This window comes from Salvia miltiorrhiza, unplaced genomic scaffold, assembly GCF_028751815.1.
Source record: "Salvia miltiorrhiza cultivar Shanhuang (shh) unplaced genomic scaffold, IMPLAD_Smil_shh original_scaffold_302, whole genome shotgun sequence".
Taxonomy (NCBI): Eukaryota; Viridiplantae; Streptophyta; class Magnoliopsida; order Lamiales; family Lamiaceae; genus Salvia; species Salvia miltiorrhiza.
The window spans coordinates 478,231-494,072 of record NW_026651523.1 but is presented as its reverse complement, the minus strand read 5'-3'; the positions used below and the strand labels follow the sequence as shown (position 1 = coordinate 494,072).

General features: G+C 36.8%; 1 long non-coding RNA gene across 1 annotated transcript; it reads right to left on the bottom strand.

Moving 5' to 3' along the window:
- Positions 1–2,673: 2,673 nt before the first annotated feature.
- On the bottom strand, positions 2,674–4,319 carry LOC131003964 (uncharacterized). Its single transcript, XR_009094870.1, has 3 exons — positions 4,058–4,319; positions 3,595–3,704; positions 2,674–3,521 (listed from the first exon to the last, which is right to left on the bottom strand). It is a non-coding gene; the product is annotated as an uncharacterized LOC131003964 (long non-coding RNA).
- Positions 4,320–15,842: the final 11,523 nt, after the last annotated feature.

The window sequence follows — 15,842 nt, the reverse complement described above, 5'->3', positions numbered from 1 at the left end:
TTATTAGACTACGCGTTTCCGATTAAGTCTAATTCCAATCCAACCACGATCAAGCAACGAGTTCTTCTCTCGATCTCACACGTTGCAAACACAATCAAGCAATGATCAAGTGCTAAATTGAAAATCAAACAATTGAATTGGATAAAGTGCATCAATACATCACAAGTAAATCAATTAAATCCAATTGAATCTCCAACCCAAGATTATGGAATTAATTCATAAAGCTGTAAAATTCAAAGTAAGAAGAAAATAAACCATAGAATTAAAAGCTAAGAACAAAGATAAAGAACTTCTCACCAAAATGAAATACAAAACAAGAATGGAAGGGAGAGTAATCCCCCCTGCAGAACCGAATGGAGTGTCCCCCCGCCTCCCTCTAGATTATGGAGAGGAGCTCACTATAACGAAGGAAAAAGCTATGCTGGAAAACAGGCTGGAAAGGGAAAGAAAGCTGGAAAGGGAGTGAAAAGCTGTAAAGGGCGTGAAAAGCTAGGAAATTGAGTAAAAAGCTGGAAAGTGGCCGAACAGGTGCAATGGGCTCGGCAGCGCTGGCGAGTGATTGCCAGTTCTGGAGCAGTGCTGACGGCCTTGCGCGTGATTGCCAGCTCTGGAGACGTAGACGGCTCTAGCGACCTTGCGAGTGATTGGTAGCTCTGGCGCAGTAGGTGAGTGATTTCCAGCACTGTCGGTCTTGTAAGCTCTGGCGGCCTTGGTCGGCTCTGGGGCCCTAGTCAGCTCTGGCAGCCTTGGTCAGCCCTGGCGACACTGGTCAGCTCTGGAGGCTCTGGCGGGTGATTGCCAGCTCTGACATCTTGAGCTCTGCCGAGTGAATGTCAGCTCTGGCAGCTTGAGCTCTGCCGAGTGAATGGAAGCTCTGGCTGCATGGTTAGCTCTGCCGCTTGCGATAGATTTCCAGCTCTGGAATCTTGAGCTCTGGCGAATGGATTTCAGCTCTGTCAAGTTGGTCAGCTCTGGCTGCCGTCACCGCTCTGGCTGAGTAGTCAGCCGCGGCTCACTCTACAATCTGCCCATTTTCCTCCATTTTAAACTCTTTTGCAAAAAAGTGAAATATTCTTCATTAAATTCACCACATCAATCACTAAGAGTTCAAATTATTAACAACTAATCCCTCAAATTATGAACAATTAGGCACAAATCAACTCCTCCACACTTAACCTTTTGCTTGTCCTCAAGCAAAATCAGTATGAATCTAATAAAGAGATGGTTTCACGACGCTCATTTCCAACCAAACATTCAACAAGCCAATTCAAGAATTTTTCACAAAAAACACATGTCTCTAGATGATGCAAATACTTAGAGTTAAAGAAGCAACACGACAGTAAGACAAAAGATTCGGTTAGACCCAGTTCTCCGCTAGAAGTGAATTCCCTAGTGTGATCGCCTTTATAATCAATATCTCATTTTACAACTATTTCCTTATTCACAATTTTGTGTTCTCTTTAGAAGTTCTTTCTTTAATTTTGACAGTTAAGTCATCTCACGTGGTCTCCCATGCTCATAGATTTTCTCGAGGAGCAGAGACTCAAAGCCGTCAAATCTCTCAGAATTCAAACAACTTCACACAAATAGATACGATCGTAGGCAATCACAATGACAACACTCCCTCTAGCATCTACCGGACAAATCACGTTTCAATTGCTTACAAACGCTTAGCAACAAAAAAACTCATAAATCATTTGCACCTATAGAAACATATATAAGATGAAAAATTAGAATAGCCACCAATCAGCACTAATCCGAAAATCACTTCGAAAACCATCACTTCAAAAGATCAATACAGACAAGCTCAAATTTAAACATTCATTAAATGCAAGGGAACCATATGCCCCACCAAATAAGCACAGAAATACTCTCCCGCGTTTAACCAGAAACTCTCCCCCCACACTTAGAATAAAATGCAAAAGTGTAAGAGGCACTTCCCTGAAACATTAATGAAGGAAATAAGCTTTTGGAATTCCATAAGGCATGCATTCTTCTCATCCACACTAAAATCTCTCCCAAAAGAACAGAGCCTGCATCAACACGAGAACACAACTAAAACAAAACTTCAAACAAAACAGAAAGAAAAACAGAAACAACAAGGACTTGGCGAGGGGAATTCCAGCGCTGGCGGCCTCGTCAGCGCTGACAACCAGCATTTGCGAGCGATTTTCAGCTCTGGCGAGTGATTCTCAGCGCTGGCAGCCTAGTCAGCGCTGGCGGCTTGTCAGCGCTGGCGAATAAACTCTTCTGTAAAATATAGCAGCTTGGCATGTATGTAACACCCGATATTTTCACTATAGTATATATATTATTAATATTATTTTCTATTCTCTATTATTTTAAAAAAGAAAGAGAAGTCTCAAATTTTATACAAAAAACCCAATAACTATTATTTGAGCAAGTGATTATATGAATTTGTGGAGTTGAGCCCAATACTTTATTATTTGGGCCAAAGGTTATGTAGGTATATGGAAGAGGCCAAGCCCAACTCTCTTATGTAATTAGCTGATTTTATTACGTAAATTAGGTAGTTAGATTTATTAAACCAGATTAACTATTGGAAGAAGAATGAAAGTGTTGCTCCACACGAAACCAAACGGAAACCCTGTGTTAAAGTAACACACCAAACAACACAGAGTAAATATTTGCAGCGGAAATAAACGAACACAATTTTTGGTAAAAATTCTTCAAGTTATAAAATAACTTGAAGAACGCCTTATGGCAAAATGACTAAAGGGAGAATGACACACACGTTTAATACCTTTACAATGAACTAGGTATTAAACTCTAGACACTCTCACTAACAAACTGGATTCAAGAGCTATACTCCGAAATCCAACAAAACAAAGAATGCTATAGCTAATGTTGTCCTAACACAAGAAACATCACTCCAACACAGATCACTCTAAAGCTTGATTTCTTCTCTCTGAGTTCGTGATCTGAACTGAGACTTCTCCTTGGTATATATAGGCTTCTCAATCTTGCTTCCCAAGGCTTGAAGTCGTGGCTTTGATCATAGATGAAGTGGACGTTTGATAGTTGTTGGATTTGGTCCACTTCTCCCTTGATTTTAGGAGCTGCCAGCAAGCTCCTCTTTTCTCTCTCTCCTTCTCTCCACTTCCTTCTTTTTGGCAACCGAAACTCTCCTCCTTACTACCTTGTTTGCAGCTTCAAATCTCAAAGTCTTGACTAGGTAAAAAACACCTACAAACAAACACACGTGTAGAAAGGCAAAACAAACAAACTAACAAGTGAGATATTTATGGAGTTAGATAAATCAACTCCAACAAAGAAGAACACGTAGCACTCAGATTAGCTATTGGAATAACACGTTGCTTGAAACTTGACTTAGCAACTTCAAGAACCGACTCCATCCAGCATAACTCTCTCCTCTCTCACTCTGACCATTTCTTCCTCAATCTGCAAACTTAAAAACACCAGCAACAGTGAGAACTAAGGCAGCTTCGTTGGACCGATAATGCCTTCCGCCGGCAATGTTCATTGAAGAGCACCTATTTCTGAAATGAAGAGATTTAAATCAGAAAAACAAATAGAATAGATAGAGAAGAAGAAGAATAGACAGAAAAACACCGTCATTGCTGAGTTCTTCTTCTACATTTTCTTCCTCTTCGGGTTCATCCTCTTCATTTTCTCCTTCCTTTCCCTAAAAACACAAATTTCCTGAGAGAAAAAAACTCCTCCTTGCGAGGCCACAGAAACTGAGTTTATGTTCAAGTCAAGTCTTATGATTGTTTTAAATTTTCTTTCAGTCACAAGCATATTCTCAAAATAAAATTATAAAGAAAAAGATCTCACAAATAGGACATTATTCAAGTAACATCTATGACTACAATGATCACCAACATATAACGAATCTCTTAGATATCAAAGATATAATATGATCCTCAACAAATTTATGGATATGTAGATCAATATAAATGTAAATCAACAAAAGCATCACAAATATGAAAATTTAAAAAGCGCAAAAAACATTTGAAGATCTTGTACAACTCACTCATCTAGTTCTACTTTATGATGAAAAATAGAAATATACCTCTTTCAGCTTCCTTGCAAGCCGAAGTAGCTTATGCTTCATTCCAGGATCACTCTCACTATCTGCTCGGTCCTGACATCTCGTGTAGAAGTGGGGTCGAATATTGTCCCATTCCTTGCTAAAAATTAATAATCTTCTTCAATAAGTTGGTGCAGGCTTATCAACCATAAAAGACCCCAATTAGTTTGTCGCAGATGCGAATCATTTTATTCTGATCCAGTAGTTAACTATTCACATCCCTGTCTCTGTGGTTTTTATCATTTTCAGTGGGTGCTTCTATCGTGCCACTGCTTCAATGCAGCTCGCCGTTGAGATCTTGCCACGTGGCAAATATTTTTAATTTCAATAAAACTTTTTATTTAATAGAGAAATTGGCTTTACCTTAGTTACTTTTTCAAACTATAGTTGCACGTTTGTCGAGAAGTACTTTTTGGCTGATTTTTAATTCATTTAATTTTATTTTTATATTAGTATTAACTATAAGATTTAATTATTTTAAAAAAAATGAATTACTTTATAAAAATAAGAAATTCAAAGATCCTATTTTTCAAATATTTCTCATCTATTATCTTTTTCTTAATTGCATCTATTAAATATTTAAATTTGTACTTCTTTCTCTTGGTCACATTGACACTTTTTTATGCTTTAATTTAAAAAATTATTCATTATCTTGGTCATTTATTTACTGCACCTTATTCTGTAATCACACCACCACCGCTGCAAGTCACTTAATAAAAATATAAATATATGATCTAGATGGAATTAAATGTCAAAATCCAATAGGTAATATGTTATAATGCACGGACATCCTCTGGCCGCCCGAAGAAGTGGTCGGAAAAATGTGGCCGGCCATGGACTACATCGTCTGCGATGACCGATGGCCGGCCACATTTTCGGGGCCACTTTGTCGGGCGGTCAGTTGATTTTTCGGCATGTATTATATATTATGAACGAATGGATGTCCATTACGAAAATAAAAAAATAATAATTGCTAATTTGTTACTTAAAACATGTTAGAACGTACTCTATTTCACGTATATTCCTTAAAATATACTAAGAGTTTACGCCTATTACTAATTTTAAATTTAAATGATATAACATGCTAAGTTATTAAATAAAATATAGCTTGAACAATAGTGAAATTGCCAATTAGAATTAAGCAAATTGAGATTTAATCTCATCAAATTGATTTTCAAGAGTTGAATCTCCCATTTGAATTTATCTAAGAGAAGGTCTAGATGACACAATAACTTTATTCTAAAAAAATCAAAATTATTAATATTATATATATACATCATTTTATGGTTGCCCAATTGAAGGCACCTCCATAATTAATCGTAAAATATATCGTATATTAATCCATCTACACAAAATATAATAAAAATATAAATATATGATCTAGAGGGAATTAAATGTCAAAATCCAATAGGTAATATGTTATAATTCACAAATATCCTCTGGCCGCCCGGAGAAGTGGTCGTAAAAATGTGGCCGGCCATGAACTACATCGTCTGCAATGACCGATGGCCGGCCACATTTTCGGGGCCACTTTGTCGGGCGGTCAGTTGATTTTTTTGCATGTACTATATATTATGAACGAATGGATTGTCCTATATATAATGTTATGGTGCTAGAGAAATTCAGATGACAAATTGATTTAATTTAATTATATTAAGTTATCAATGATTAGTTCATGTTAATCAATATGTCGGAAGTTGTAATTTACCACTTAATTATATTTCATGTTCTAACAAATCAGTAATTAACAATTATTTGTAGTTGTATGTATTGGAAATAGTTAATCTTGCTTCAATAAATATCTTCAATATATTAGTGGAGATATAAGTAATAGTCTAATTATCAATAATTGATGCACAATTCATACTTGTAATTGTTTATCATAATCATCAACTTTAATGATGTATACTTATAATTATTTTAGGGTATCCATCCATGCCAATTGCTCTAACGAATCAAACAGCTATACGAGGCATACACGGTAGGGGACACAATATCTTACACAGTTTACTACACAATAAAATGGCATAACCGTGTAACTAACTGTATATGTCACCTAACCGTGTAATCAACTGTGTAACTAAGAACACCAACCTTTAAAGTTCTTTATTAAAAAAAAAATCGATAAAATATTCAGTACACACCTTAGATCATGTAAATCAATATGTTGGAAGTTGTAATTTACCACTTAATTATATTTCATGTTCTAACAAATAAATAATTAACAATTATTTGTAGTAGTAAGTATTTAAAAGAGTTAATCTTGCTTCATGAAATATCTTCAAACTTATGATATGTGTCACGTGTTCAACGATTGTCACACCCCGTGTTATATAATAGCAAAATATACTTTCGTTGACGTTGCAAACAAGAAATGTGGGTGAAAATCACAATAATTGATAAAAAAATCATGATTGTTCTTTACTACTCGGTCGAGTACTCGATGGTGAACGCCATCGAATAGTGAAGAACAATCTTCGATTTTGCTATTTCTCTCGTGAATTTTAATGATGCGAAGCGTTCCGTCGATCTTAAATAACTATGCTAAATATGATGAAAAAGAAACATATTAAGTGTATTTAAGTATTGCACTAGAGTAAATGATTGAAGTGTAGAATATCTACTTCATAAGACATAGTGTGGACATTTATTTTCAAACTTATGATATGTGTCACGTGTTCAACGATTGTCACACCCCGTGTTATATAATAGCAAAATATACTTTCGTTGACGTTGCAAACAAGAAATGTGGGTGAAAATCACAATAATTGATAAAAAAAATCATGATTGTTCTTTACTACTCGGTCGAGTACTCGATGGTGAACGCCATCGAGTACTCCATCGAATAGTGAAGAACAATCTTCGATTTTGCTATTTCTCTCGTGAATTTTAATGATGCGAAGCGTTCCGTCGATCTTAAATAACGTGTTCATTCTAAATATGATGAAAAAGAAACATATTAAGTGCATTTAAGTATTGCACTAGAGTAAATGATTGAAGTGTAGAATATCTACTTCATAAGACATAGTGTGGACATTTATTTTTAAACTTAGGATATGTGTCACGTGTTCAACGATTGTCACACCCCGTGTTATATAATAGCAAAATGTACTCTCGTTGACGTTGCAAACAAGAAATATGGGTAGAAATCACAATAATTGATAAAAAATCATGATTGTTCTTCACTACTCGGTCGAGTACTCGATGGTGAACGCCATCGAGTACTCCATCGAGTAGTGATGAACAATCTTCGATTTTGCTATTTCTCTCGTGAATTTTAATGATGTGAATCGTTCCGTCGATCTTAAATAACGTGTTTATGCTAAATATGATGAAAAATAAACATATTAAGTGTATTTTGCTATTGCACTAGAGTAAATGATTGAAGTATAGAATATCTACTTCATAAGACATAGTGTGGATTTTTATTTTCAAATTTAGGATATGTGTCACGTGATCAACGATTGTCACACCCCGTGTTATATAATAGCAAAATATACTCTCGTTGACGTTACAAACAAGAAGTATGGGTGAAAATCACAATAATTGATAAAAAAAAATCATGATTGTTCTTCACTACTCGGTCAAGTACTCGATGGTGAACGCCATCGAGTACTCCATCGAGTAGTGAAGAACAATCTTCGATTTTGCTATTTCTCTCGTGAGTTTTAATGATGCGAAGCGTTCCGTCGATCTTAAATAACGTGTTTATGCTAAATATGATGAAAAATAAACATATTAAGTGTATTTTGCTATTGCACTAGAGTAAATAATTGAAGTGTAGAATATCTACTTCATAAGACATAGTGTGGACTTTTATTTTCAAACTTTAGGATATGTGTCACGTGTTCAACGATTGTCACACCCCGTGTTATATAATAGCAAAATGTACTCTCGTTGACGTTGCAAACAAGAAATATGGGTGAAAATCACAATAATTGATAAAAAATCATGATTGTTCTTCACTACTCGGTCGAGTACTCGATGGTGAACGCCATCGAGTACTCCATCGAGTAGTGAAGAACAATCTTCGATTTTGCTATTTCTCTCGTGAGTTTTAATGATGCGAAGCGTTCCGTCGATCTTAAATAACGTGTTTATGTTAAATATGATGAAAAATAAATATATTAAGTGTATTTTGCTACTGCACTAGAGTAAATAATTGAAGTGTAGAATATCTACTTCATAAGACATAGTGCGGACTTTTATTTTCAAACTTAGGATATGTGTCACGTGTTCAATGATTGTCACACCCCGTGTTATATAATAGCAAAATGTACTCTCGTTGACGTTGCAACAAGAAATATGGGTGGAAATCACAATAATTGATAAAAAATCATGATTGTTCTTCACTACTCGGTCGAGTACTCGATGGTGAACGCCATCGAGTACTCCATCGAGTAGTGAAGAACAATCTTCGATTTTGCTATTTCTCTCGTGAGTTTTAATGATGTGAAGCGTTCCGTCGATCTTAAATAACGTGTTTATGCTAAATATGATGAAAAATAAACATATTAAGTGTATTTTGCTATTGCACTAGAGTAAATAATTGAAGTGTTGAATATGTACTGCATAAGACATAGTGTTGACTTTTATTTTCAAACTTAGGATATGTGTCACGTGTTCAATGATTGTCACAACCCGTGTTATATAATAGCAAAATGTACTCTCGTTGACGTTGCAAACAAGAAATATGGGTGGAAATCACAATAATTGATAAAAAATCATGATTGTTCTTCACTACTCGGTCGAGTACTCGATGGTGAACGTCATCGAGTAGTGAAGAACAATATTCGATTTTGTTATTTCTCTCGTGAGTTTTAATGATGCGAAGCATTCCGTCGATCTTAAATAACGTGTTTATGCTAAATATGATGAAAAATAAACATATTAAGTGTATTTTGCTATTGCACTAGAGTAAATAATTTAAGTGTAGAATATCTATTTCATAAGACATAGTGTGGACTTTTATTTTCAAACTTAGGATATGTGTCACGTGTTCAACGATTGTTACACCCCGTGTTATATAATAGCAAAATGTACTCTCATTGACGTTGCAAACAAGAAATATGGGTGGAAATCACAATAATTGATAAAAAATCATGATTGTTCTTCACTACTCGGTCGAGTACTCGATGGTGAACGCCATCGAGTACTCCATCGAGTAGTGATGAACAATCTTCGATTTTGCTATTTCTCTCGTGAATTTTAATGATGTGAAGCATTCCGTCGATCTTAAATAACGTGTTTATGCTAAATATGATGAAAAATAAACATATTAAGTGTATTTTGCTATTGCACTAGAGTAAATGATTGAAGTGTAGAATATCTACTTCGTAAGACATAGTGTGGACTTTTATTTTCAAACTTAGGATATGTGTCACGTGTTTAATGATTGTCACAACCCGTGTTATATAATAGCAAAATATACTCTCGTTGACGTTGCAAACAAGAAATGTGGGTGAAAATCACAATAATTGATAAAAAATCATGATTGTTCTTCACTACTCGGTCGAGTACTCGATGGTGAACGCCATCGAATACTCCATCGAGTAGTGAAGAACAATCTTCGATTTTGCTATTTCTCTGGTGAATTTTAATGATACGAAGCATTCCGTCGTTCTTAACTAACGTGTTTATGCTAAATATGATGAAAAATAAACATATTAAGTATATTTAGCTATTGCACTGGAGTAAATGATTAAAGTGTAGAATATCTACTTAATAAGACATAGTGTGGACTTTTATTTTCAAACTTAGGATATGTGTTACGTGTTAAACGATTGTCACACCCCGTGTTATATAATAGAAAAATATACTCTAGTTGACGTTGCAAACAAGAAATGTGGGTGGAAATCACAATAATTGATAAAAAATCATAAATGTTCTTCACTACTCGATCGAGTACTCAATGGTGAACGCCATCGAGTACTCCATCGAGTAGTGAAGAACAATCTTCGATTTTGCTATTTCTCTCGTGAATTTTAATGATGCGAAGCGTTCCGTCGATCTTAACAAATGTGTTTATCTTTAGTGAAATATAAAATATAATAGTGAAATCATTAGTGAATCAAGAACTAATTAGTGGATCCTAAGTTGGAACGAGTTATCTTGCTTCAAGTAATTGAATCCTATGTTTGAATCCAATTAGTGAAATCTAGCTTCAAGTATTTGAATCTAATTAGTGAATCTTATGTTTGAATCTTAAAATTCTCACTTGCAAGTATTTGAAAGAGTTATCTTGCTTCAAGAAATATCTTCAATATATTAGTGGAGATATAATAATGAAATATTATCCATTAATTATAGTGAAATATAAAATATAATAGTGAAAATATTATCTAAAAATATTGTCCACTAATATTTTTTATTAATATATTAACTGAAAATATTATATATTTTTATTGAAATATTATTTTAATGTATTATATCATTAATATTTTCCACTAATATTTTATATCATATAATATCTCTATAATTATCATTTTCGGTGAATTCTTTGTCAAAGAGTCGAGGTATAGAAACTCATGATAAATTAATATGACATGAAAAATTTTGTTTCCCCCCAAGGAAATCACTTCCTGCCCTAAAAGAAAAAAATCCCTCCAAAAGTAGGCAATTTATTTACTTTTTTGCTCAAATTTCCCTCATTTCTCCCTCCTCGGTTTCTCATCACAGAAATCACTCCTTCTCCTTCGATTTTCCCTCACTTGCCTCATTTATCGGTTGTTCAATTGTTTCCCCTTATTGGTGTCCTCTATTCGAGAGATGAAAAAAATATGAGAAGAGAAATTTTATTATTTGACTTAATGAAAAATCAGTACAAACTGAGCATAGCTTACTATTTATAGCTAACACTCATCACACGCAATACACACTCATGGAGAGGGCGTGACCAACAAGAAAAGCTAAAGGAAAGAGAAAATAACAACTCAGCAAGATAACAAACTAATATTAGGAGCTAACTCTAACTCCCGCAGCAGCATACATGCAAAGCATGCATGTCATCTCTTATTGTAATCTCATCTCAATACACCCCCCTCAAGATGGAAGATAGATACTATCTACGCCCATCTTGATCATAATATGGCGAAGTGCAGGAGCGGGGAGAGCTTTGGTCAGGGCATCGGCCAACTGAAGAGAATTTTTGACATGGACTGGAGTAATAATTCCTTCCACAAACTTTTCCCGAACGGTATGGCAGTCGATCTCGATATGCTTAGTGCGTTCGTGGAAGACGGGATTGCAGCAAATGTAGACGGCTGCCTTGTTGTCACAGTAGAGAGGAGCAGCCTTCTGTTGTTGGATTCCAAACTCTAGCAGCAAGTTCTTTACCCAAGTAACTTCACAGCTTGCCTGAGCCATGGCTCTATACTCGGATTCAGCAGATGAGCGAGAAATGGTGTGCTGCTTTTTAGACTTCCAGGAGACAAGAGAGGATCCCAGAAACACAGCAAATCCTGTTACGGAGCGACGAGTAGTTGGGCATGATCCCCAATCCGCATCACAGAAGGCAGACAAATCCAGATTAGAATCCTTAGCAAAGAAAAGGCCATGCCCAACCGTGCCTTTGAGATACTTAATCACACGCTCTGCTGCTGCTAGATGACCCTCACATGGTTTGGAAACAAATTGGCTCAAGTTATGGACTGCAAAGGAAATATCAGGCCGAGTCAAGCTTAGGTAAAGCAATCGACCAATTAACCTGCGATATTGAGAAGAATCAGCCAAAGGAGCACCTTCCTCGAGATCTAAGTGCTTGCCTGATTCCATGGGAGTTGACGCAGGGCGACAATTCATAAGACCAGTGTCTTTTAATAAATCCAAGACATACTTCCTCTGACATAAAGAGATACCTTTGCTACTGCGCGCAATTTCAAGTCCAAGGAAATAGGCAGGCTTCCCTAGATCTTTGTACTTGAAATACTTCCCCAAAAATTCTTTAAAGGATGCAACCAGTGAATCATCATTACTGGCCAATAAGATATCATCGACATAGACCACCAGTCCCAAAAACTTTCCATGATCATGCTTATAGAAGAAAGAATGATCACATGCCGACTGCACTAATCCAAAAGCAGTTAAAGCTTCAGAAAATTTGATGTACCATTGTCTCGAAGCTTGCTTGAGACCATATAAAGACTTGGTCAGTTTACAAACATATCCAGGAGGATAAGGCTTCCCCGCTTCATCAAGTAAACCAGGAGGAAGTTCCATATAGATGTCCTCCTCTAGATCACCATAGAGAAACGCATTATTGATGTCGAGATGAGAAAGATTCCAGTCATAAACTGAGGCAAGAGCAAGCATAATCTTGACAGTAGCTAATTTAGCTACAGGAGAGAAAGTGTCGAGAAAGTCGACACCAGCCTGTTGAGTATATCCCTTGGCCACTAACCGAGCCTTATAGCGATCAAGTGTACCATCGGCAAAGAACTTAGTTCGAAAAACCCATTTACAACCAATAGCTACTTTATCTGGAGGAAGTAGAGTAACAAACCAGGTGTTGTTTTTTATGAGAGCTTCAAGCTCCGCTTGCATAGCCTTTCTCCATTCAGAGTATAGGGCAGCTTGATGATAGGAGGAAGGTTCGGGAATGGAGGAGAGAGAGCAGATAAGACGATAATAAGCTGAGGAAAGTCGAGCATAAGAGACATATTGATGAATAGGATAGGGAGAAGATGAAACAGAGTTACAGACATAATCGGAGAGATGTGAGGGAGGTCGTACAACACGACCAGATTTAGTAGTTGGAAGAGATGGAATAGGGATAGTATTATCTGGAGGATCTGGAGTAGTAGTGGTAGTGGCTGGTATAGAAGTAGGATGTACACGAGTGAGTGTAGAATCACTCTCAGGTGAGGACTCCATAGGAAAAGTGAACTGAGGCTCAGGAAAAGAAACAGATGGTAGATGAGAGAAGGGAAAAGTAGTTTCATGAAAAATGACATCTCTACTTATGCTGACTTGCTTTGTTTCAATATTGAGTACCTTGTAACCCTTATAACCAGAAGGATACCCCAAAAACACACACTTAGAGGCTCTAGGGGAAAACTTGGACCTGTTTCTATCAAGTGTAGAAACAAAACATAAACAACCAAACACTTTAAGATGTGAGTAAGCTGGAGGTTTTTGAAAGAGCATTTCAAAAGGAGTTTTGTTGTGAGGCAGAACAGAAGAGGGGGTTCGGTTTATGAGATATGATGCTGTGTGGACGCACTCTCCCCAATAGGAAATAGGAAGGTGAGACTGGAATAGCAAACTCCTAGCTACATTCAACAAATGCTGATGTTTCCTCTCTACCCTTGCATTTTGTTGAGGTGTAGAGACACATGAATGATGTATTAAAGTCCCAAACTTAGAATATAACTCCCCAAGATGAAATTCTGGCCCATTATCACACCTAAGAACTTTAATACATTTCCCAAATTGAGTTTTGACAGTATGGAAAAACTGAGTAAGGATTTCTCTAACATCTGACTTGAACTTCATTAAGAAAGTCCAAACAAATCTAGAGTGATCATCAACTATAGTGAGGAAATAACTATAACCTTGTGTAGTGGGATGTTGATATGGTCCCCAGATATCACAATGAATAAGATCAAATATATCAGTGGAAACATGTTTTGAATCAGGAAATGACAATCTCTTTTGCTTGGCCAACGGGCAAATTTCACAGATAGAGTGTTTACAGTTTGAAAGAGAAAGATCTCTAGACAACAACAGCAACTTATTGAAAGATAGATGACCTAATCTATTATGCCATAGGTCAGCAGAGACACTAGAGATCAGAGGTGTGGTTGAGTTGATGGAGAGAGCAGGAGCCACTTCTAAGACATAAAGATTTCCAACTTTATTACCCTTCCCAATCACAGTCTCCTGAAAAACTTCCTGGATGACAAAAGAATTTTGTGTGAAAAGCACAGAACAATTGGATGAAGTAGTCAATGAGCTGACTGAGATCAAATTATATGAAAAAGAGGGAACACAAAGAACAGATTCAAGCTGAAGGGAGGCTGACAGAGAAATGGTACCAATACATGTAACTTCTGCACAGCTACCATTGGGAAGATTCACATGAGTGTTTGTGGCCTTAGAAGAATGAGTGAAAAATTGTGGATTATTACATACATGGTGAGTAGCACCAGTATCCAATAACCACATAGATGAAGAAAAAGTAGAGCAAATGATAGGAGTATAGGTAATAGTACCACTGAATGGAGGAGACACACTAGCAGGAGCAGGAGCATCTCCAAAAGCTTGACCACCTGTGTTGGAATTAGAACAGTTCTGAGAATTTGTGGTAGGAGATAGGGCTTGCATCTGACTCTGTAAGAAGGAAATCATGCGAGCCATATCTGCAGAAGACAGAGAGGAAATAGATCCCTGAGTCTGAGCAGCAATCATAGCATTACCGGATTCTAACTGATTAGCAGCAGTCTTTGATGAATTATCTGCAGAAAAACTTTGAGGCTTTCCTCTTCCCCTACCAAAACCTGGTGGATATCCAATAATTTCGAAACATTTGTCAATTGTGTGACTGGTTTTACCACAATGAGTGCAGAGAAATTTTCCTCTGCCACCTCTACCTCGAGCCATTCCTGTGGCATTGATAAGAGACCCTTGAATTTCAGTATTAGTCGAAGAAGAGTGTGGAAGAGTAGACTCAATGGAACGTTGCCTCTCTTCCTGTAACACAAGAGAGAAGATCTTTGACAGTGATGGAAGAGGAGTAGTTGATATGATTTGTGATCGGATCTGAGAAAAAGTAGAGTTCAATCCTATTAAGAACTGCATTGAACATTCCTGCATCTGAAATTCGTTCCACCTACGCGAACTATGACATCGGCAGTGATCACACGTACACCAGCGAGCCGGTTGAAAATCCTTGTATTCATCCCATAGAATACGAAGTTTAGTGAAATAGGTGCTCACATCCTCTGTGCCTTGCTTTAGATTAAGCAACTGCTGTTTCAATTGGCATATACGAGCCAGATTTCCTTGGGAAAAACGCTCCCGAAGATCATTCCAAATATGATGAGCATCATCAATGTACATAATACTTGAGCTAATTTCAGGAATTACCGAATTGCGAAGCCAGGAAACGACCATGCTGTTACACCTCATCCATTGTGTGAATAGCATATCAGAGTGGTGAGGCCGCTCGAGAGATCCATCGACAAAAGCTAGCTTATTCTTCGCTATGAGCGCCGTCGTCATAGATCGGTGCCAATTCGAGTAGTTGGAACCATTGAGCTGCTGCGTGACGAGCTGCACACCAGGATTGTCACTGTGTGGCAGAAAATAAGGACTGCATACATCCTCATAAACAGATTGATGTTGTTGTTGCTTGAGCGGAGGCGTTGGAGGCGCCATGGAAGATTATTGAGTTGATCAGCGGAAAAACGTTGCTCAGGATACCATATTCGAGAGATGAAAAAAATATGAGAAGAGAAATTTTATTATTTGACTTAATGAAAAATCAGTACAAACTGAGCATAGCTTACTATTTATAGCTAACACTCATCACACGCAATACACACTCATGGAGAGGGCGTGACCAACAAGAAAAGCTAAAGGAAAGAGAAAATAACAACTCAGCAAGATAACAAACTAATATTAGGAGCTAACTCTAACTCCCGCAGCAGCATACATGCAAAGCATGCATGTCATCTCTTATTGTAATCTCATCTCAATATCCTCCTCCCGCTGGACAACAAAACATCACAAATCATCGATGTAACAAACGAGGAGGAGGTATGATTCA